The sequence below is a fragment of the Rhyacophila brunnea genome, unplaced genomic scaffold (genome assembly GCF_057557595.1).
Source record: "Rhyacophila brunnea isolate RB1 unplaced genomic scaffold, BYU_Rbru_1.0 scaffold_1, whole genome shotgun sequence".
Taxonomy (NCBI): Eukaryota; Metazoa; Arthropoda; class Insecta; order Trichoptera; family Rhyacophilidae; genus Rhyacophila; species Rhyacophila brunnea.
In genome coordinates this window covers 6,441,449-6,466,152 of record NW_028232751.1, presented here as the reverse complement: position 1 = coordinate 6,466,152, position 24,704 = coordinate 6,441,449, and the positions used below count along the sequence as shown (strand labels likewise).

General features: G+C 33.7%; 1 protein-coding gene across 4 annotated transcripts in view; it reads right to left on the bottom strand.

Moving 5' to 3' along the window:
• Mical (Molecule interacting with CasL) overlaps positions 1–24,704 on the bottom strand; it is a 193,047-nt gene that overhangs the window by 75,210 nt on the left and 93,133 nt on the right. For all 4 annotated transcript variants that reach the window (XR_015069494.1, XM_085940893.1, XM_085940898.1 and 1 more), the window contains exon 2: positions 3,627–3,751. The gene's annotated coding sequence lies outside the window, so the exon portion shown is untranslated. The remainder of the gene's footprint in view (positions 1–3,626; positions 3,752–24,704) is intronic.

The window sequence follows — 24,704 nt, the reverse complement described above, 5'->3', positions numbered from 1 at the left end:
TATACTTCTTTGGCGTAACAAAACAAAAACAAAACTGGTCATAACCTAGATTCTTCGACTATTGTACGACGACATCTTTTTGGCTACGTGTTAAAACTGTCAACTAACATGCTCCGCCCATTTTTACCCGCAATTCCATTAAACACTGACAAGCTCCTCCCATTTAGCAGACAACAGCGCCTAGAAGCGTAGCCAAGAAGATGTTGTCGTACTGTAGCTCTTAATATATCGACGTATGATCTTGAGTTGTAGGTTACATTATGATTTTGAATATGATATCGAAACATTATGCGGAGTTGCTCGCATGATTGACTGTACTGTTGGAGGCCGGATTTGCAACTGAATTGTTGACTGCCGTTTCCGCTTAGTATTATTGTCTATGCTATACAATTGAACATAGACAATAATACATCGGTTGTAGAGTTAGGTAAACCTCTACAAATGATCTTATTAAATTACACACTCAAGAAAAAAGGGCCGCTTATTGGAGCGCCGTTCGGTTATTTCTATACATATTAACTTTCATTAGTAAATTATGTAATTATTTCTCGGTGTTTTTTATTTAGTAATAACTGTCACTCTGACGTGTAATGGTTTGTTTACGTAAGGAATTGAAAATGGCCGACAATAATAAATTCGTTGAATAGACAACGGAACAATTCTACTATCAAACTTGCGTTTGTATACAGCTGACTGATTCGCAGCAAACTTCATACTGTCACGCACTTTCGTAACGGTGTGCGCGCGCAGCTCTCAATTTCACTCTCTATCAAACGCCCCAAAAGAATTATAACTTCAAAAATGCGAAACATTTGTATTCAAACTACGCGTACTACTATTTAGATTTTAAGGCAACGTGAAAACATATTTCTACACAAGGGCGTCGTGAGAAGAAAAAGTTTAAAAACCACTGGTATATATAGATACCTAATTGATAATAACAAAATATTATGATTGGCAACACTGATGCGATTGCATATCCGCATTTAGCCAGCTGTCGATTTTCACATAATTTGCATTATTCATTCTTTATAATATTATAGTACCTATTGAGTTTGCCTTCACGCGACAGTCACACTACCAAAGTGGTCTATTTTAATAAACAAGGAAGTAGATAATGCTATTTTTATTACAACGTTTTTCTTAGGTCGTATTCTTATTTGTCCGGTGGTTGTTTGTCTGGTACAAATCTTGCGATCGATTTTAACTAACTTCCCGACTAGCTGACATTTGAAACTTTTAGAATATATCAGAACACGATGCCAATGCATTTTTTTAATACTTTTAGCCATCTTTAAGTAGAATTGAATTCATTTTCAGTTAATTCTGTTTTGTATGAAAAGTTATTTCGATACCATTATTGGTTGCTAGGGGGTCCTAGCAACTAAATTATTAAATAATATATAGGTACGTGCGTTACTGTGGAAATCAATATGAAATGACATTTCATTATTCAGTATTTCTATCAAGTACAAATTTTTTTGATCGTTTAAACTAGTCAAGTCAAGTTTACATGATTCAATAGAAAATTTAAAAAGGTTGTATATAAAAGTTCTTTTTATCTTGTAATTATTATTATTATTTTCAATGGTTAGGCTGGTGGTGATTCCTAGCGAATCAATGAATATTTATATTAATCCGAAAAAAATGTATAGTGCCAGCAAATGAAGAGGCGTCTATTTTCAAAAATACACCCACGATACAAGTCCACATATTATGACCAAAATCTATCAAAAAGTCGTACATGTTTTAAGTGTAATTTCAAATGATACTTAATGACAAACACATATTAAATATAACTTCAAAATCCCACAAAAGGAATACGAAAAAAATGTTTAAAAACCTGCACCTACCGATTATTTAAAATGATAGAAATATATTATATCGATTTGTCCATTTTGTATGTGCACGGGTTTGCACCAGTTTGAAAATATAATACGATGGTTCTGAAGAGTGATGCTTCTGGCTACCAGAGGCACCTAGCGGAAAAATACGAAGCTTGCAATTTGAGACATTTTAATGATAATTTACAATTTCAACTGTATTAATTAATAAATATGTATCTGAAAACGTTACAAAAAATATTTTTTGTTTTAAGTCAAAGATAAACAACTTATAATTATTGTAAAAAAAAAAGTGAATTTGTATTTACGTACACAGTTACGTTAGTATTACATTATATTGTATGGTCATATTTATTAATTAACTATTTCTGTTATTCAACTAATAATTCACAAGATTTCAGAATGTACCATTCTAATTATTAAACATACATAATTTTGAAAAACACTTCTGAGAAAATATATTAGGTATAACAAATAGAAAAATCTTTTAGAAAAAAGTAATACACCCGGCAGGAATCGAACCTGCATCTCTTGGGTTTACGCCCCGTCCGCGTGTTGTCTACTATGCTACTAGGTGACATACTAATTTCGTCAAATTTGAACTATTGGCCTTTTTATTATACCTGCTCATCAGCGCTCTTCCAAATCAAGCTGATATTGGCAATCGGTTTTTGTTTTTTAAAAAGTATCTACTAAAATACCAATGCAGATAATTATTAACACTTCAATATTGTGCCCACGTAACATCAAATTGATTGGTAAGATCAGCGGTGTAGTTATTATCAGAAAAGTTCCAACGTAATTATAATATTTTAGGTACCCCTTCCTAATCTTAAATGTTGTGTTTTAAGATTTCTATAACGAAGTCAGTCAGAAGTTAGCCATGTGTTCAGTGCAGTAACGTAAGATTTGTGTAAATGACCAAATTGGATGAAGCACTTGAAGATACGAAGACTATAATTTCTCGTTTCGGAATTGGAATTTTTAATCATTTTTTCGTATTTTCGCTCCCAGTTTATTGGGGTTTAATATGTATGCACTGGGTAAAATAATATTACGTACAAAAGTGCAATACGTTAATTTTTAAGTAAATTTGGTGCAATATTCTAACATTTTTATGGGAAATTCAAAGCTGGATGTGGTATCAGAAAACGCTAGATTTAACGTCATACGCCAGATGCATATTTTTAAAGCCAGGTGGATATCTGGCAAGAAAAACGCTTAGGCTTCGGCCGCATAGGCAGGTGCTTCGCTAGTGTGAGCTAGGTGCTATGCTTGTCTACTAAAAACACTACTGCCACATAGCACGCTACGTGTTTAGGTACAAATTCAGTTGACATTTAGAAGCGTTCAAGTCAACAACGATGTCACTCACAAAACTAACCAGAAAGCTACTTCTCACAGAGAATTCATGTTTAAATTTCGAAAGTCTCAAATTCGAACTTGTTGGGTGCGACATTATTCGTAACCTCAAAATATACGGTGTTTGACGTTTGTCATACTGAAGAAACATCCGCCATTTGCAAAATCACTAGGTGAGACAATAAAAATAGCCAACACGTTTGTTCGCCGGGAGACTCACGAGGTGACTCATAATCATGTAGCTAGGCACGAAGCGTGCAGTGTGACCATTGCGATAGAGTAGTGTGCGTTAGTTCGCTAGGATGTCACCTAGCACGTAGCCACCAAGCAAGGCACCTGCCTATGTGGCCTTAACCTTAGTTTGCAACGTTGGGAAAGATCCTTAAAATTAATATGTATTCAAATCATCCGTAAGCTCACCTAGTTATAACGTTTGTTAATGGTAACAATCGTCTTCTGCAGACTCCTTCATCAAGCAGAGTCTGCCCGATGAACTTGCAGTGAAAGTTCTAGCTTACGCAGCCAGACGTTTCTCCTGTATCAACCTGAAAAGAAGAATAAAATACATTTTTAATACCAACATAATAAAATTAATGAAATTTACACAACCACAAAATATACCTATAAGTACAGGAAATTCAAATAAAATATGATGAAATATATGCGAGGCGGAAAAGGTGTAGATAATAATTACATCCATAGATTTTTTTAATCAATCGAAAACTTATAAACTGACGAAAGCTGATTTAATTTAAAAAATAATTACAAAATAAAAAGAATTTTTTATATACCACGTTTTTAAATTTTCTGTTGAATCATATAAACTTGACAATTCTATGTATTAATAATTTAGGACAAATAAGGCAAAATTGTCAACAAATCATTTTTTTGCTATTTTGCAACAAACAAACAAATATCGAATACTGAAATGTCATTTTGATTTCCATAGTAACGCACGTATATATTAATAATTTAGTTGCTAGGACCACCCCCTTATCAATCAATAATAGTGGATTGGATCACGGATTTCTTCCGAAATAACGTTTCATATAATACAGAATTAACTGAAAATGAATTCAATTCTACTTAAAGATGGCTAAAAGTATTAAAAGAATGCATTGGCATCGTGTTCTGATAATATATTCTAAAAGTTTAAAATGTCTAGCTAATCGGGAAGTTAGTTAAAAATCGATTGCAAGATTTGTACTGGATAAACAACCACCGGAAGAATACGAGCTAAGAAAAACGTGGTAATAAAGTCGATGGAACAAGCTGAATCATCGGCTGTGTTCGGGATTTACGGGAGGGCGCGGTGGGTTTATCCTATCGTCCCCTATTACGGAAATAATCCTTGCCAAGACTAAACATATTCGTTGTGAATAGTCAAAATATACTAGACTAGACGTGACTTTGCAATACACTGGCTCAAAGATCTAAAAATCGTAAAAAGTATGACCCAATGTTTTCCCATCGTAATCGAAAGGGAATATTAACAAAGTATACTATATAATTTGACATTTTTCAAAAAAATAAGTCAGTTGCTAAGTAGATGACAGATGAAAAACAAATAAAAGTAGCGTTGCTTTCATTCGCAATGGATACTGAAAAAAGTAGTTATTAATTAAATTATACGTATGTATCTACAAATATTTTATATTATAGTAATTCATTAAAATAGTCGGAAACATTTTGCAAATTATTTGCATTATTAGATTATTTATGTTGCCTTTATGATTTTGTTTTGGTAAATACCTGTTTTATTATTCAGTTGAAAATGTCCCTTTGAGGCGGACGAAACCGGTCCAAATTTATTAAATAAAAAGTGGAATAAGTACAAAAAAAAAATTGCGTTCTAATAGATTAAATTAAGTAATTGTTAATTATTTATTTGATATAAATCTATGAATCGTGTGTTTTAGCTACACTGCCTGGGAGGCGCGAAAAGTTTAACACAATTAATGTAGCCACAGGTTTGCAGTTTGCAAATGAATAGTCTATACGTCTAACGGCCGCTATTTATAAACTACATAAAAAACAGTCCTATAAAAGGTTGTTTGAAAACCTGTCTGAAAATATGGAGACTAATTTTATAATACCTCACCTCAGGCGCTCGCTATCTCATGAAATAAAAGGGTCAAATCATAATGTTGTAATTTGAGGCAAATTTGTTTAGGAACGATAATTTTGTTGTTAAACTTGTCTATTTGGTTGAAATTTAAAAAAAAAATGAGTGAATAAATCAATGCAAGGACCACTAATGCATTATCTGATTTAAAGTTAAGGCATTCATAAAAAATTGGAGCTCTGGAAATCAAAATTACAAAAAAATAAGTTCGCCATGTTTCCACTTTTAAATGATTTCTGCGCCAGATATATTGAAGCAAACAAAAATCTATTTACTGAGTTCTTGGTTAGTTTGCTAATGCACTTTTCACATTATTTTATTAATAGTAAAAAAAGGCGCTGCTTTGTTTCAGGACTATTAAGTATTTTTAATGTGGTTGTGCGTAGCTGATGATTGATATATTTAAATTAAATGATAATTGCCGTGTATAATTTAGGAAACTGGAAAGGATTGATTGACTACAATTAAAATTGATTGTACTAATAAACAGGCACCTTCATCGCATGAAAAACAAATTAATTAAATATTAATATAATATAATATAAGTACCTAGTGAAACCATGTTTGTTTTTATATTTTTTTTTTTGTATTTGTATGTATTATTTAATGAAATAAAGGGGGGGGGGGAGGTTCCAAGATTAGATTTTTATAAAGGGAGGCGTAGTAACATAAAGTTTGGAAACCACTGGCCTACAATGTTCAGTTTTACCTATATGCTGCTGCAAAAGGTTGGTTCTTACGACCGTAAACAAAAGTGCATTGAATTAGTATCCACGTGACTTTTGTATTCAACTTCTCATTATTATCAACACTGAAGAACTACGTTATGTAGGTATAAGGTAAATCATTCTACAGTGGCACCATAGGCGATTCGCGCGTGTATTGAATTGCTTGCGACAATGCCTGTTTCAATGCTAGCAAACAATACCACTACAACTGCAAGCCGCATTTGCCGTACCCATGGTGCCACTGTAAAACGATTTACCTATACGTCTATATTATTGTAAGAGTGGTACCTACTTACATTATTCATTGTTGTAAATTTTTCTACGACCGAATGAAAATATTTGTGAACGCATGTGAAAAAAATATATGCCAAGTTGCATTTTTTTTTGTTGTTGGCTCGGTATTATTAAGCAGCAAATGATACCGAAATACTGTAATTTGTAAACAATGAAGTCATGTCGCAGTCCGGCTAAGTGCAATTCAACTTTTTAACCTACTTTTAAAGGCAATTAGTATGGACAGAATGTAGTTAGAACGGGCCTTACACGTGAGATAATAGCAGTAAAAAGTGCTTACAATAAAATGCATTCAATATTTCGGTGTTCTAAATCCAAGTCCTACATTTTCATTCAGTAGTGTTAAAATTGATAAATTGATGTTAAGATTAATAATTAATGCAAACTGTAAAGGAATGTCGGAAAGATTGGGATGATTAATAAACTACTAACAAATTCAACGAATTGTGTACTTTTGTATAAGATCATGATCTTAGGCATGATGAAAAGGCGATAATATAATATGAAGTTAGTTTAGGTTAGGTTAGGTTGGGTTAGGTTAGGTTAACCTAACAAATAATCCAGTTTATCGGCTATTTTCAAAATGCGTTTTCCGCTGTATCCGCTTTAATCGAACAGTAACGAGTAATTTTCAAGATAATGAGCCGCTTCAAATTGAATCAGGAGCCGCCATAAATTCTTCTAAAAATCTCAAATTTCCATAATTACTTAGTGCTTTCAATGTTGAACTTGATATTTTTTAATCGGAACCCCATGAGATACCAAGATGATGGCTATATTTGATTTTAATTTCGGATTGTGTTTTCGATTGATTGTTTTAGTCCTTTAAAAGTGCACAATTTTATTTACGTGTGCCACCGGACTATAATCGAATAGGTCAGGGTTGGCGAACCTTTTTATGTACGCGTGCCAAATTTTGCAAGTTTGGGCATTTTGGTTACGACTTATAAAATATTGGTGATACGAGATCCGAGGCAAGCCTGAGCGCCGACCGACCTGTGCAAACAAAGCGACTAAAGTGAAATGAAAAATATTCAACAAAAATGGTCAATCGGGATAGTATTTGTGACGGGACCATAATATTTAGACGACAGATCGAGGAAAATGATAAATCGGGGAACGGTTATTGCGGGATTGTTTAACATTGTTCTTATGTGTGTTTAGCGGGACTGAACGATCCGTGCGGGAAAACGATTTATGCGAGAACGGTAGATCGGGGTTTCCACTGTACTAACAGATTTTTGTCGGATGTCTATAACCTTTACCGGAAAAGTATCCATTTTTACGCTCAGATATTGTACAGAATGTTGTATGCCGTTGTCACAGCCTATTTGATGTATATTTTGTCATGCTATTCCATGATGTAAGTATTGTAAACTTGCAAACTTGTGCCAAATTAGTTTTTCATGAGGAAAAAATAGTTTTTAAAAATTAAAAATGATGATGTTCTAGATACCATTCACAGAACATAGCACACGTAATATATTATATCTTTATCACTTCTACACAACTTTATAGCTTTACCAAGTTTTTATTTCTTATTTGGTGCAGTCATTTTTTGAGGGTAAAGATTAAATTGTTTGTTAATGTATTAGATAATTGGATCTTAATAGTTCAAGTCTAAGGACCGACTTATGCAATTACATACATAATACATTAAACGTAATGTTTATTCTTGAAGAGTATTTGTCAGCTATTTTTTATACAATGAGATCGTCATTTATTATTATTATAGGTATTTTTTTTTCTTCAAACGCGTGTAATGCAAAATTATCTCGCGTGCCATAAGTTCGCCACCCCTGGTATAGGTATTTGTCGTAGTTGAATTATACAGAAACAAACAAGACTCCTAATGTATGCATGTATACATATCTACTTTCGCTGGACGATTTTTCAAAGTCGAATTATTAAACAACTCCACAACGATGCTAATTATAAAATTATGGGATGACGGCGAGCGATACAGTTTTGATATCTTTTTTATTATACGTTAATAGATTCTCAAAAATGTGGTAAAACAAAGTTTATTTCCACCGTTGCGATTCGACCCCCGCTTTTCCGTCGCACGCGCAGGAAGCCGAGGAGACAATCGATTTGCGTGCTGGCAGCATCCGTGCATTTAAAGAACAAAACATGCCCACATCTTAGCGACCGCGCACACGAGAACCACAACAAATCGCAAGAAGTCACTGACCACGTGTACATTTCGGGGACGGTTTGGGCATGAGTATATTACGCGGGTAGATGCGGAGGTGCCGAACGCGGTATATCAACATAAATGTACAGGACTTTTATTAGGAAATTCAAAACACATTTTTTTGATATGCTATCTACGTTGCATCTTTTTGTCTAAATAAGTGTTATTACTTTTTTATCTCTTCCTATATTATCGTCTATATTCAGGCCGTGGCACTAAATGGCGATCTCCGATGGTAGTGCTAATTATAGCTCAACTTTGAATGCAATTCAGTAACCTGCATGCAGCAAATAAGAATTTTTGGTATTTCATTAATATTTTTTTTCAATATGATACAATCATAATTTTCTATAAACGACCACATTGCATTCGAAGAATAAACAATAACATTACGATCAAAATTCAGTTTCGTGCCCTGGCCTGAATATAATGAGACCCTTGTGCGAGCGGTCTGCATCGGATGCATCGCGATTACTCTTGATCAGCCTTCTCCAACGTATAGTTACAATCTCAACTTACAATCACATGATAGGTATAGTGGATGCTACCAGGTCTCCAGTGAAGTCATTCACTTAGTCACTCATATCATCAGTGTTCTTCGTCTGTCCCTTTCATGAAGCTACCAACAGTAAAGTACAATTCAGGCACACAGAGGACAGTCTTTTGCTGATGCACCCACAGCTAAGGCAGTATCGAGTTTGCACTTTATTTTCTATAACGCCACATAAATTATTATTGGTTTATAATAGGGATTACAATACCGGTATTTCAAAACAAGTATTTAATTATAGAAGAATTAAGAAAGCATAACCGTTTATGTTTTCGAAAATAAATTAATGTTATTTTTTCATTATTTACTACTGTATTATATAAGTGTATAAATTGTATGCTACCAAAATGAAAATATATTGACTGAATCCAACAAAAGATACATAATATTAAATCAAAATCCCTCAAATATACTTATAGAATTGTTCCGATGAATTAACATATTTCGAAAAAGAAGACATTCGTGGCAAATGTCTCCAATTATTCTATAACTATTGATCCAACGTTGATAGTACATCCAACAAACGTTTAATTTCAGAGAGATCTGTATCCGGACTAGTATTGTGTAAAAATTAACAGTTCTAAAATATTATCATCTAAGTATATATATTTAGAAAGTTCAACATTATAAATGTAGGTAGATTGCAAAAAAATAGTATTTCAAATGGATTTTATTTTATATTATATTTATTGATAGGTAGGTACTTCTATTTTTTCTATAATACCTAAGTTTTGACGAAACCGGTATTCGATAAGAAATACCGGTATTGATATATTCATTCGGTATTACAATCCCTAGTTTATAATATAGTTAAGTCATTTCTTCGTTTAACTTGCATATTAACGTTGCGGGTTTATCAATCGTTAACAGACAATAATAGTGAAATGTTAAGTGAGGCATAACACGCCATGTTGTACTGGTTAGTATTTGCGTAGGAAGTGCAAGTGACGTTCATCGGTTTAACGCAAACACTGCCACCACATTTAATAAAATAAATTGTTCCTGGTTGTGTATAATTTGCTTATTAGACGGGTAACTGACCTGACAGATAAATGAGCAAAACGAGGGCGGTAGAGATGAAGCAGTGTTAAATTATTTTCATTCAAACCAATCATGTAGACTTCATATTGACAATGGTCTTCAAATCAACTTCAATAGGTCAATATTAACTAATACGAAAGAACAGATTCGCTTCGAAATGTTCACCTTGGTATTTTACCACGTTTTTATTAGCTCGTATTTTTGTTTGTCCAGTACACATTTTTCCTTGTGTGTCCAGTACAAATGTTTTCTTGCTTGTCCAAGATTTTTATTGGACGATTGAAGATTTTTAACTAACTTCCCGACTAGCTAGACATTTGAAACTTTTAGAATATATCAGAACACGACGACAATGCATTCTTTTAATACTTTTAGCCATTTTTAAGCAGAATTGAATTCATTTTCAGTTAATTCCGTTTTATATGGAAAGTTATTATAGTTGGTTTCTAAGGGGGTCCTAGCAACTAAATTATTAATATATACGTGCGTTACTATTGAAATCAATATGAAATGTCAAAATGACATTTCAGTATTCTATATTTATTCAGTATTTCTATCAAGTACAAAAAAAAATATTAATACATAGAATTGTCAAGTTTATATGATTCAACAGAAAATTTAAAAACGAGGTAGGTATATAAAAAAGTTCTTTTTATCGTGTTATTATTCTTCTATGTATGTTTTAGATTTTAGAACATATTATAACGTATACCTACTATCCGTTTATTTTTTTCCCTTGTTGCGTGTCGTTTCGTTAGTTGACCGCTTTTAATCAGGTTAATCTTTTGTGCTGAAAAAATACGATAATTCTTTTTTTTATCTAAATAAGAAATTTTAGGTCTCCATGTGGGAAATTTTATAAATCTTATCAGACATTTATCTATTCACGAAATCTTTCTTGTATGTTTCCTTGTTCATTCGTTCCTTTTGCAGTCGTTCCACGTTATATTTTCCATTAAAACCCACTGAACCATCAAACTGATTATATTCAACGAAAATACGAAACAGCTAAATATTAAGGGTTGAGAATGATTATGTATTAATATCATGGCCCCCAGGCCACGATGTTTGCCGCCCCCCACCCCCAATCTAAGTATATTAATAAAAACCTCAAATGGTACGCCGCGGAAATCCAGGGTCCCGTGTACAAAATTAAGGGAGGTATTCCGTGTATTTTTAAGCGATTTTAGTATTTTTAAATCAATCCTCTTGAGTTGTCGGTACTCTGCATCATATTATGAAGCGCTGGTGCGACATGCGACACTTCACGACATTGGATAAATAGTCATTTGTGTGTGTTTATCTAACTTTGATGGAATTGATGCCTTTGAGATGTGGTGTTGGCCCCGAATCCTTCATATTTCTTGGACGGAGCACAGGACAAACCAGTCAATCATCCAGAGACTGAAGATAAAGGAAGGACTCTCGACAATATTATGTTTAAGACGAATTCTGCAGTTTTTTGGACATATTGTTAGGCGCGGACCGGATAACCTGGAGAGACTGGTAGTTTTGGATGGCCTCCAGGGAAGGCGAAGCGTCTGCGCGCTAGAGCGACCAAGTGAAAGTGCTCCATCCATTCTGCCCTGAGAGAAGCAGAAGATCGAGAAGGATGGAAGGTCTTGGTCGCTCAAAGGATGACAAAATTCAAATGTGGTCACGATCCTCAGTCATGAGTGTACGACCAAGAAGAAGATCTAACTTAACTGGTCGCCCATTAAGCCCGGCCCCTCAGGCTAGAGCCCTGCCAGCTCCCCCTTGTGGGGGCCATGATTAATATTTTGCCACACAACAGTGGTCGACTACCCAGATACTTATAAAAATGCTTTTTTATGCTAATGTAAAGGGGTGTGGCAGGCGAATTGTCCATTAAGTAAATAAGATAAATATACGGCATTGAGTGTATGCATACTACTATAATACTTATGTAAAAATTATATATGTTATGTTTACGTCGTCGTTTCATTGATAGAAGAAAATATTATGAACATCACAAACTGTAATATTGTGAACTCACTATTGCCAGTACTTCAATAATATATTTCGAATAAAATTGACAATCATTCTTAGCAGATGGCAATAAAAATACAACGGACGATGATTCTCAATAAAATACGTTTGGAATAATGATGACAGAATGACATAAAAACGCATACACGAGAGCTAAGTTTGAAAGATTTGTCACATAAATTTTCATTGCCAAGAACGTTTCAGTAAACGTAGGCGGTAGAGAGCAAGTGGAAAATGAGTGTGTAAGCTAATAGTGGGAAAATAAACAAAAAATGGTCGCTTCGTCACATCAAACGGATAGTGATGAGTCATTTTATTATGCTGACATCGATATCATTTTAGACTACATCAAAATTAATAACAACAACAGACTATAATATTTTTCAACACGTACAACACGTGTGCCGCATGTAGCGTTGTTAAGGCCCGTTTCAGACGGGACACCGGTGTCGCGCTCGTATATAATAAGGAGGCCTTTGTATTCGAATAAAGGGGCCTTTGTATTATGTTTATAAATGCCCCAGAAATAATGAGTCAATGCGTGTCCGGTGCACTTTTCCGTCGGCCGCTACATTCTCAGGCCGCCGATACACTTGTTTTTATGACCACAGCCAGTTTATATGTTCCAATTTATAACGCGAAATTATGCGTTAACTCATTAGCTCTGGGGCGTTCATTAACATAATACAAAGGCCCGTTTATTCGAATACAATGGCCTCCTATATTATATCGAGCGCGACACCGGTGTCTCGTCTGAAACGGGCCTAAGGCTATACTTCAGCTGAGGCATGGTCTAAAAAGATCGCGACTATGCGGCGCGCAGATTGTGCAAACGTCGCGTGCTGAACAAAATATAATTTATCATAAAATTCAACATGCGTCCATTTAATGTTATGTTTATTGTTATATTAGTAATAATAATAATATATTCATTGACATATTTTCTTTTTCGAGTAAATGCGTAACGTTTTTTTAATAATATTTACACGATTTAAGAATATATTCCTCCGACGCCATCACAAAACAAATTGACGTGCTCACAGCTTGACTATCGCTCTCCGATTGGCAACGAGTGCGAAATTTAGTCCCACCTATTGTTGAAAATTATTTGCCGTTTCACTGCTGTATGCTCTTAGCGCAAAATCTGCATCTATCGTATGGCGTTAAATCGAGTCTTTCGAAACTTATTATAAAAACCTAGAATATTACACCAGCGCATCTATTCTATACACAAGACTGCTTTCGGCTTTTACAGCAGCCAAATTGGGTAGGAAAGTATCGAATTACTAACACTTATTGTAATTGTTATAATAACATAGCATACAGAAACCATGTGCAAATTTTCTTTTTTAACATTTCATCGGAAGTAGCGACGCGCGCTCCCGTGGAATCTTGTTTTGATTAAAGAGTGCAAATTTCTTATATTATGTAAACAGCTGTTTAAACTATATTTAATTAATTGATAACAGGTATTGAGTAAAATGTTTATGAACGTGCATTTGTGTATATAATATGTACGTGCATTTGTCTGGAGTAAGTTTTGCGGTGAACCATATACATACAATAACATCATGGAACGGATATGGACTGGGACTTAAAAGCACCAGTTGAAATTGTACCTGGGGTCGTCGTCCGAGGTAAGAAGCTGAAAGTTGACAGGAATGTAGTCCGCAATCTCGTTATCGACCCAAAAAAGTCCCATCGATTCGGGTGTTAATGATCGTTTAAGGTCAGTCAAATCCTATATTAGATACCTACTAGGTATTTGCAAATTTTTCTCTAACTTAGGACTGCATCTGTCATAAACAACCAAAAGATAAAATTATTGATTAATTTAATAAAACGCATTTTTTTTTAGTATTTATTCCACTTTTATTATTTAATAAATTTGGACCGGTTTCGTACGCCTCAAAGCGACATTTTCAACTGACGAAACTTGTCAAAATTTATTAAATAATAAAAGTGGAATAAGTACTGAAAAAAATTATATTTTATTAAATTAATTAATAATACAATGCAGTTCCACAATGAATTGACAGTTAACACAATAAAAGAAACAAAAGATAAAAATTGATTCGATACTAATTGAAACAGTAGTTGGTTAATTGGCATTAATCGTTATTACTATTTTTTCAATATTAGTAAGACATAACTTTTAAAAAATTAATAACGACCGAGGGGTACTTGACGGAATTTGAATTTAAATTCTAATTGATTGAGTTTTGTACTATCGTAACCCGGGTCGCAAAAGAGTCAAATGGAATAATACAAAACGAAATCAATCAAAACACTATATTTATTTAATTAATTATTACATTTATATAAATTATCATTATCATTAAATTTATATATATTATATTATACATAAATTTATGCTACTATAATAATTGAATTAATTGTTAACACAGTTCAGTCTCATAACATAGAAAACGCACAAAAATATTCCTGATAGGGAAAAAAATAAGCTAAATTGCAACGAATAACTAAATTTGCTATAAGTCATGTATTTATACATTTAATTTAAAAAAATCCTTTGAATATTTGTAGATTTGGAATTTTTCTAATATTATTCAATGTATTTTAAGTCAACTTAACATATCAGAAATGATAAAAGAAAGATATAAGTACTAAAACTACTGAAGCTAACTATAATACTCTGGAACAAGATTTTTGCAAGATGGAAGGCCATTAAATGTGTTTTACACCCTCAAACACCTCATACCTACCGAACAGGTCACTATTTTGATAAATTTAAATAAAAATAGACTTTATAATTCAAATAATTCTTAAGAAATATATCGGTCTCTATACAAGTAACATCATAAAATGATAGCTACATAATATATTATTACAAATTTAATTTCGAATCAATCATTTAAAGTCTTTGAATTTCGCCATCTTCTGCATTATGTGATTATTTAGTATAAGACATAAGGTACAAAATACGAATATCGTCGTTAATTTTAACACGTATCTCAATTTTTGACAGTTTTGAGTTGTTTGATGTAATGAATTCAGAATTTGAATACGTAGATACATATTCCACTAACACGTATCTCAAAACATACTTTACAACATAATAGATTTAAGCAATAACAAAAACTTGTATCACAATTAAAGACTTTTATAAATATTATAAACTCGTATCTTGGGTTACGTGTTTGTAAGTAGGTATACAGCATACTGAACTCCGACAGATAATAAAATTGTACTGAAGCTCTTTCTCGTAAGTCAAGATATGTGTTTGCTGCAGTTAATATTCACAGTAAAGTTGCAACGCATTCTCGTATCTCCGACAATCTGACTGATCGGTCGAAAGTATAGTGCGATAAATTTAAGAAACATAACATTTTTTTCATGAAAATATGTGTAACTATACTAAATGGATATTTCATAGAAGAAAATTTATTTCTAAATTGAAAACTGAGAGAATAAAGTTGTTATTTGCCTCTCCTGAAAAGTTGTGATTTTTGAGATACGTATTTGTAGAAAATTACAGACGATATAATATGTTGATTTTCAAACAAATCTGGTATCATATTCCAACATTAAATATGAGAAGTTTTAAACTGTTTGCAGTGTCCAAAAACGCTAGATTTATTGCCATACGCCAAAATGTAAATTTTCCTAGCTAGATGATGCCTATTCAAAAATGATTCAAAAAACACCTGACAAGAAAAACGCCAAGTTGGCAACGCGGAGACGTGCCCTTGCGAGGCCCACTGAATATGCAAATGTTAATAATTTTATTGTTATGCCACTAGAACATCTAGAATACTTTAGAACTAGCACGACACAAAGAAAAATAATACATTTACATATATATATATTGTAATATATTTATAAAGCGAATAAAAAAATTACTGTGATTTAATTAATCATTGCCGAATTGCACAATATATTTTATATCGAAAATTATTTTTAAATAAATATATATATAACGGTAGTCTCCATCTAATGCACTGATCTCCAAACTTTATGTTACTACGCCCCCCTTTAAAAAAATATAATTTTGGCGCCTACCCAAATGATAATACAGACCCATTTTTAAATGGTAAAAAATGTAGCAATACAAACAATAAAAATAAAGTTTTTTAACAGAATAATACCAACGTTTTATTATATAGGTATATATTCATATTAATTGGTTTTTAATACGATGTATGTATTTAACGTTTATCACATCCAGGTGTCGTTGAGAAGAGTGCTACTCGTAGCTCTTTATCTTTTACTAAAGGGGGTCGATATTTGGATATCATTGCAGCTAATTCAGAATATCCCGTTTCGCACAAATATGATGTTACGAATGGGAACAGTAGGTAGATACTTGCATTGCTTTGCTTGACAAAATATTACATTCTTCAGTTTGATTCAAACAAAATTGACCTAGTGAAAAGAGTGAAAACTCTGAAATTTTTGTTTTAACTAAGTATCGCATGATAATTCAATCAATTTTTACTTTTCAACAGTAGTAAATCCAAATTAATCATCCTGTTCGCGCCTCCCTTTGCAATAGTCTGCGGCTCCCCAGGAAGGCGCGCCTCCCAGTTTGGAAATCGCTGATCTACTGCATGATCAATTTCTCTCATGCATCCGTTTATTAGTGTACGGCCAGGGTGGACGCGTTCGGCGGAGCGGTGAGCGGCGTGCGCAACTCAAACGTATAACTGTGTGTGAAAATGTTCGTAGACAATGTCTTTTTTTGGTTCTACGTTTGAGTTTCGCACGCCGCTCAACGCTCTGCCGAACGCGTCTACCCTGGCCGGGGCCTTAGTCTTTCAGAGGGCTCTTTGTAGGTATTGTATACCACTGGGTGATTTATTAAGCGACGGTGTATTTCTCAAGCTCAATGTTTGAATTGCCTATTATCTATTATCCTAATTATTCTACGATATTATTGGACGTTGACATTAATCAATCAGTAGTAAATTATTATTATTTTCGTTATATTTATTCCCTACTTCTAAAAATCTTCTTCGCCACTGTAAGATAGATCTAAAGACCGCTAGATCAACAAAATAAGTAAAGTTTTGACGAAGCTTAGCACGGCACGTGACTGAGAATAATGGAATAAGATTGGAGAGGTGTGGGTAGATTCAAGCTGATAATGATATAGCATGTATAAGAACATTTACATTTGATTTGATTTGATCACCACCAGCCATGTATATGCAGCCGCGGTTTGTCCACGGCCGCCTTCCATGACGCTATAAACGTGTCAGAATAAAAGATTTTAGTGCCACACTTCCTTGTCACGAAGCGATGCTGCACGGGACTGATGTAGCAACCATGCACCAAAAGTTGTAACATATTGAAGTTAAGCGCCCTCCACCGAACCCCGCCCCGCACCACACTCAGTCTTAATCGAGCGTATCGCGGGGCCTTGCAATTGGTGATGTGAAGCATCTGAAACAATTGGACTGGGAGTGTCCTAGGAGAAGATGCCCAAGACTTAGGTTGCTGCGCTCCAGTCGAATGCGATGGCACAATGCTCTCCGTCCGCGAACGACGTGGCGTGAACGCCAGCTTAGAGAATACAGACTCTAGTTGGGCGGCGTCCAGGAAAATCAAGGGATAAGCAGGGAACTCAGATCGAGTAAGGCGTCCTTTCTATCCGTAATCGGACGGATGTCTGCAGGACACGAGTGACTAATCGAAAACAAAATCAACTCAAATTCTTTTCCATTTTTAATGAAACCGAACGATTAGATATCAGAACAATTCTGAGAGATAATATTCCAAATTAACAACACGTATTATCGAATATTCTCCGAATACATTGTATGAATAATAAATGTGTGACGATCAATAGATATTATTGCGTATTTGGCAATTCAAATGTCGGTTTATTCTAAAACGTTTTCAATGTCGCTGAATTTGAAGCATAGTCTTATAGTTCGTCTTTATTAAGGCTATACTTCAGTTGAGGCATGGTCTAAAAAGATCGTGGCTAGGCGATGCGCGGATTGTCCAAATGATGCGTGCCAAACGAAATATAATTTGTCATAAAAATCGAACATGCGTCCATCTAATGTTATGTTTATTGTTCTATTAGTAACAATAATAATATATTCATTGACATGTTTTCTTTTTCAAGTAAATGGGTAACGTTTTTTAGTCATCTTTACACGATTTAAGAATATTTTCGTCCGACGCCATGACAAAACTAATCGACGTGCCGACACTTCGACCATCGGTTTCTGATTGGCGACCAGTGAGAAAGTTCGTCGCACCTACTGTTGAAAATTATTTGCCGTTAAACTGATAATAAATTATTCTTAAAATCTCTCGGATAACACACTTATTTCTTATTTAAACGCCGATTTGTTAATTTTTTAACATTTTCAGGAATACTTATATCATTTTCAAAAAACGCGATTTTTTTCTATCCGATATCATACCGATTGTAGAAAGGAAAAGGGACATAATCCACACAAATCAAATTTTACAGGAGGCACAAAAACGTTTTTGTTATGGTTTTTGGTCAAAATTAAAATACAAAATAGACATTACTGTGAAGTGCACGATAATTAATAATGTGGTATTTATATCATTAATCTGATATTAATTATTGGGTTAATTGAGGAAAAGCCAACACATATGATGGTTAAGTCGTTTTTCCAACTTTATTTTAAATTGCCAGCTAAATTTAGATAATAAATCGGCATACATCCTTTGGACACAACGTGTAATTTAGTCGTGTGCAATGTTATTATCTAATAAAACATATTTTTAAAAAACTGAGGGTTGCGTCCTTTTTCCTTTCTACAGTCGATACTTTTTCATATCTTTCCGTCCATCTTTGACAAAATAATTGTAGTTTCGATTAATACCTATATCCCCAAAAATTTTAAATTGTAAAACAGGGCGTGGTGAACAATAAGTTTTAACGATAAAAAAGGATATTTCCTCACTAATTACTACACAAATATCTGATTCACACTACACTGCACAATCAACTGTCAAATTTATATGTTAGAGTAAAATGTTAGTTCAATGTTTCTTTTAATGAAACGATAAACAAGACGATAGTCTGCTACATTTCAGCATTTTAAAATATCGAATACCTATTAGACTATTAGAGCTTCCATGTTCTAAATATAGCGAACTAGTGTGGCATAGTTTTCTGGCACATTATACTATTTTACATAATTTATTTTCAGAGCGTTGGAGCGGAGCTCGGAGCAGGAGCACGGAGCAATGGGGTTTTACCCGGAGCAGGAGCGGAGCCGGAGCACCGAAAATGTGTAGTGCTCCACTGCTCCGGATGATTTTTTTTTATTATTAAATTTTCGTCCTATAATCCGATGAAAATATTATATTTGGCACTTTGCAACACTGAAATTATTTGAAATACGGCAATACTGCTGAGTGATAAATTACCTCACTTTTTTTACAGGAAAGGCAGATAATGAAAGTCGATTTGCTGTCGGTTTTGTTTAAATTAATAATGAAAAGTACGAATATAAAACCTCATTTCAAAACAACTTATTTTTCAAAAAAAAAATAGCATTTGTATAGGTACATACAACACAATATATTTTAACCCGGAGCGGAGCAGACCCTGGAGCGGAGCTGGAGCAAGTATTAGGTCCCGGAGATGAGCTGGAGCGGACCAACTCAAAAAAGGGTCTGCTCCAACGCTCTGTTTATTTTAATTAATATTTATACAATTATATAGAATTCTAATATTTCTACTAATATTGTTAATCAATATTTAAATAATATATATTGCGTAAATATTTTACAACAGCTAGACAGTACTATCTAACTCCGTATATATAAAATACATGTTTATTAGAAAATAAAATCGTAAACTTAGCAATGATACAGTAATAAGGATAATTACTTAAATATTACGAGTATATTTGTGAGACTACCCTTCTAGACTTTTATATTGACTCATAATTTAAAAATAAATCACCTTGTTCGCATCAAGTCATCAACCCTTCACAGAATGGAAGTTAAATTAAAAAAACTTTTACGATAAATAGTATTTAGCATTTGATCAATCCATTAGGTTCATGCTTTGTCGAAAAAAATAAAATGCATATTTTTACTCCAACAATCTAAACTTTCGGAAAATAAAACTATACTCACTTAAGTGAGAAAGTGACAAATAAGCGAAAAATTATTGCCATATTGACAAATCACTTTTCGAAGTAACTTTTTAAAATTATCCGAAAATATTCAAAAGATATATCGCAATTCATCGTAATCATCATTAGCCTGCATAAATCCAGTACTGAATGAAAGACTCTCTCTACACCAGTGGTTCTCACGTGAAATTTAACTGTGGCCACATTGTTCTGTGGAATCGTCTGTGGCCGCACCAAATTTCAATTTTGTTTTGATTGAAAAAATTAAAGCTAAATTTTATTTACTAAAAAAATCGATCAATTTATTTATAAACAAGTCCATTTAATAAAAGACATTTTAACATTTTAGTACATATCAATTTATTTAAAAATTAGATATCAGTAGTGGGCATAGAGGTATTAAATAAAAAGAGTGGCAAGAAATCGGCTTTCTCATACAACAGAATGAAGCAGGCCAACAATAACCGACAACTTACGAGAAATAGCGACGCGATAAAAAAAATGCAGGGCATCACGGAGGATTTACTTTGGGCATTAGGTATAATGCACACGTATAATAAATAATGTTAACGTGGAGATTTTGCTGCAACTTCATTACCAGCCCGCCTCACCATACTTTTTCACCATACCAGCCTGCTTCACCATACTTTCATATAACCGCCGCCTCTAGGTAGTGGGCCATTTTTTTTGACTCCATCTTCATAAATTTTAAAATGCCGTTCCATAATATATGATTTTATTTGCTTAATTACAATTTTACAACTCATGCAAACAGCAACTATAGAATCTATTCTTTGTAAAACTTTCTCTCCCCTTCCAGAAAAGTACGACTTCGTTTAGCTGGTATTTCCAAAGTCTTCGCACCACTGTTTGATTTATCTTGACAAGATTCAGCTAAACATACATTTTTCTGAACATTATCCGAAAAAAATTCTTATATCCATTTTTAAATGGGTTGAATCAATTTCCCCTCAGAGCCAAAAGAATGTAGAATAAATTAATACACAGATGTTTTCCTAAACATAAAAAACACACAAAAAGTACTCACTGTAAAACTGAATGTTTTTAGATAAACTCTTACTGAAGATAACCACGCGAGTACAACATGAATAAGCGTAGGTTATCGTGCAACTGTCTGAAATATTGTACTGCAGCCCGAAGAGCCCAACAAAAACAAATTAGTGCCCAAAAAAATAGTAGTGAAATTACTTCATCTCTCTCCCTCGAATACGATAAGTCTTAGTAATAAATAAAAAGGTGACGACTATTCTATATTTGGTCCCACATTTAAAAAAAATTTGGTCAGCTGAGTGCAGAATTATTCTAACTCACATTTGAAACATTTTGCAGAAGAGTTTTTTGAAACAGCCTACTTCAGTTATTTATTATGTATATGGACAGGTGTATGCACCATTTTTTTCATCAATAATCCTACTAAAATATGATGCATCCATTTATCCATAAAGATAATAAATAATTTCAGTGAGTTGTTTAAAAAAACTCTCCTCAAAAATTTCAAATGTAAGTTAGAATAGTTCTGCATCCAGCTAAATGAGTGAAATTGTACACCTGCATAAATTATGATAAGTCATAAACAGACTATTTCACACGTCATGATCTCATCACAAGAAGACATTCTGGATCATTTGAGCGTAGACAGATATTTAAGACAAGTCACGTGTATTCAACCATTTTCATAATTATATAAATAATTTTGTGAAATATTATTCTGTAAAGCTCTGGTGGCCGTACATGAGAACCACTGCTCTACACTGATTCGCTGCTATATTAAACAATCGACGTTTGCCGGCTAGTGAGACAGGCGGCCGTTGCCAGCTGGCTCCGCTAGTATGTATAAACAATGGAGATTACAGTAGAATCCCTAATATCCGATCTAAACAAGATTGCGGAATAATCGGACAACCGATAATGATAGATAATCGGGAGCTGCCGGAAACGAGTTATCGAGTGCTGTGCTGTATAACAAAATAAATAATATATCTACTTTTACTGAAAATAATTTGTTTAATAAAAGTATTATCATTTGAAAACATGTGCCTATAAGATAAAAATATAAATTTTCACTAGTTTTAACTATGTTCATTTTTTGCCATTGTAATATGTTCTTATAATCGGCATCGCATATTATTTTATTAAGGCTATACCTCAGTTGAGGCATGGACTAAAACGATCGTGACTACGCGACGCGAAGATTGTGCAAACGACGCGTGTAGAACAAAATTTGTCATATAAATCTAACATGCGTCCATTTAATGTTCTGTTTATTGTTCTATTAGTAATAATAATAATAATATATTCATTGACATGTTTTCTTTATCAGGTACCTAAATGGGTAACGTTTTCTAGTCATCTTTACACGATTTAAGAATTAATACCCCCGTCGCCATCACGATACAAATTGACATGTTCACAGCTCTCCGATTGCCAGCGAGTCCAAAATTTCGTCGCACCTATAGTTGAAAATTATTTGCCATTTCACTGAAGTACCGTCTTAACATTTTCACAATGATGGTTGGATAATTCGAAATGTGGAATAATCGTAACTCACGCGGCGGCGAGTTATTTTCTGTTTCAATGCAGCATGACCATGCTATCCATGGCCCCCGGGCCAGGATCTTTGGCGCTATACAAAATAGTTTTCTAAATGTCCTTTCACGTAAAATTAAGGGTGCTTTTAGCGATTTTTTTATATTGTCTTATATTGCTTTATCACACAACTAGATATTTTAAATTGTTAATATTCTGCAACCAATATTTTTCCCATTAGAGCAAATTTGTTATGTGCGTTTATCTCACTAATCAGATCGACCCGTCACGCTGAACCCCCACCCCCCCCCGCCCCCTAGAATCCTGGCTCCCAGGCTACAGCCCTGTCAGTCCTGTATCACATGATTCTATCTATAAATATCAGGGTTGGCGAACCTTTTTATGTACGCGTGCCAAAATTTCCCAAATATTAATTTTCAACTCTCTGACGTGCCGAGCATTGTTTCGTAATGAAAAAATTGTTTTAAAAAATGATGTTCTAGATACCACTCACATAACATAGCAGACATAATATAGCTTTATCGCATTTTTTCATTTACGCCATACATTTCGGTGCACTAAATTTAAAACTGTCTGCCAGAATTACTACTACTAGCTTTACCGAGTTTTTGCGATAATTATCATAATTGCTTAAGAAATTTTACGATAATTATCATGCTTATCGTAAAATTTAACGAGTTGTCGCGCGACTTGTTTTCGGTGTGGACCCGGCATAAGGACCAACATATGCAATTATATACATATTTAAATTAAACGTAATGCTTATTCTTGAAGAGTATTTGCCTGCTATTTTTATACAATGCGATTTATCATTTATTATTATGAAAGGTATTTTTCCTCTCCTCAAACGCGTGTCGTGCAAAATCATCTCGCGTGCCACTGGTTCGCCACCCCTGATTTATATCTTATTTTAACCTTCTCTGATAGAAAGATAAAAAGATAGAAAAAAAAATTCTTAATAAAGAGGATTAAATGTGGATAATATAAGTAACTTATCTTATACAATAATTAACTACCTATTCAATTTCGGATGCAATCTCGTAAAGACAGTTATTATTTTTAATGTAAATTAGGTCATTTGAGACCAGTTTTTGTCAGCTGAGAATCAAACTAATGAAGGCAATATTGTAATGAACTAAATAAAATAAATAGCCCAGTTAATTATGACTCATTGGCATCGATGCTGGATATATATTTGTACTTTGAGGCAGAAGTACTTTAATAGAACAGAGCAGTGGTTTTCAAACCAAACGCATCTAAACAAGTCTTTTCGCCTTTCGACGCCATAAAAATATCAATTAGTCCGATGGATAAGCCTTCTGCTATCCACGGAGTCACATTTGAAATCAAACTAGACAAAGGGACGCCATAAATTATTGTTAGTCTTAAGTTTGATGTATTATACTTATTTCTACATTATTTCACTATTTTCACGATACACGCAAAAATTCTCAATTACACATCCACAGACTGTTAACACAGCATGCAAAAAAAATCTCGAATCCATATTATCCACATTAGAGATTTAATTTGCCGACCCACCTGGACATAACCAACTCCATTTTTTATCAGATCTTGAATCCATGTGACCGTAATAATATTTTCCTAAAAAGTATTTTTGAAATCTAGGTAGAATGGGTTGAAAAACAATTTTATATCGTGTCAAGAAGCATTGGAGGTCACAAACTGATGCAATTATGATATCATTGTAATAGTGCATAAGCGCATTGTACCTATTAAAATTTTGTAGATTTTTTAGACGCCCACGATTATTGAGTGGTTTACGGGTCGGCTTATAATGTCGTGGGTCCCAGGTTCAAATCCTATAGAGTATAATTTAAGTACAGACCTACATACGTATCTAAAGAATAGATGGGGGTGCCAAA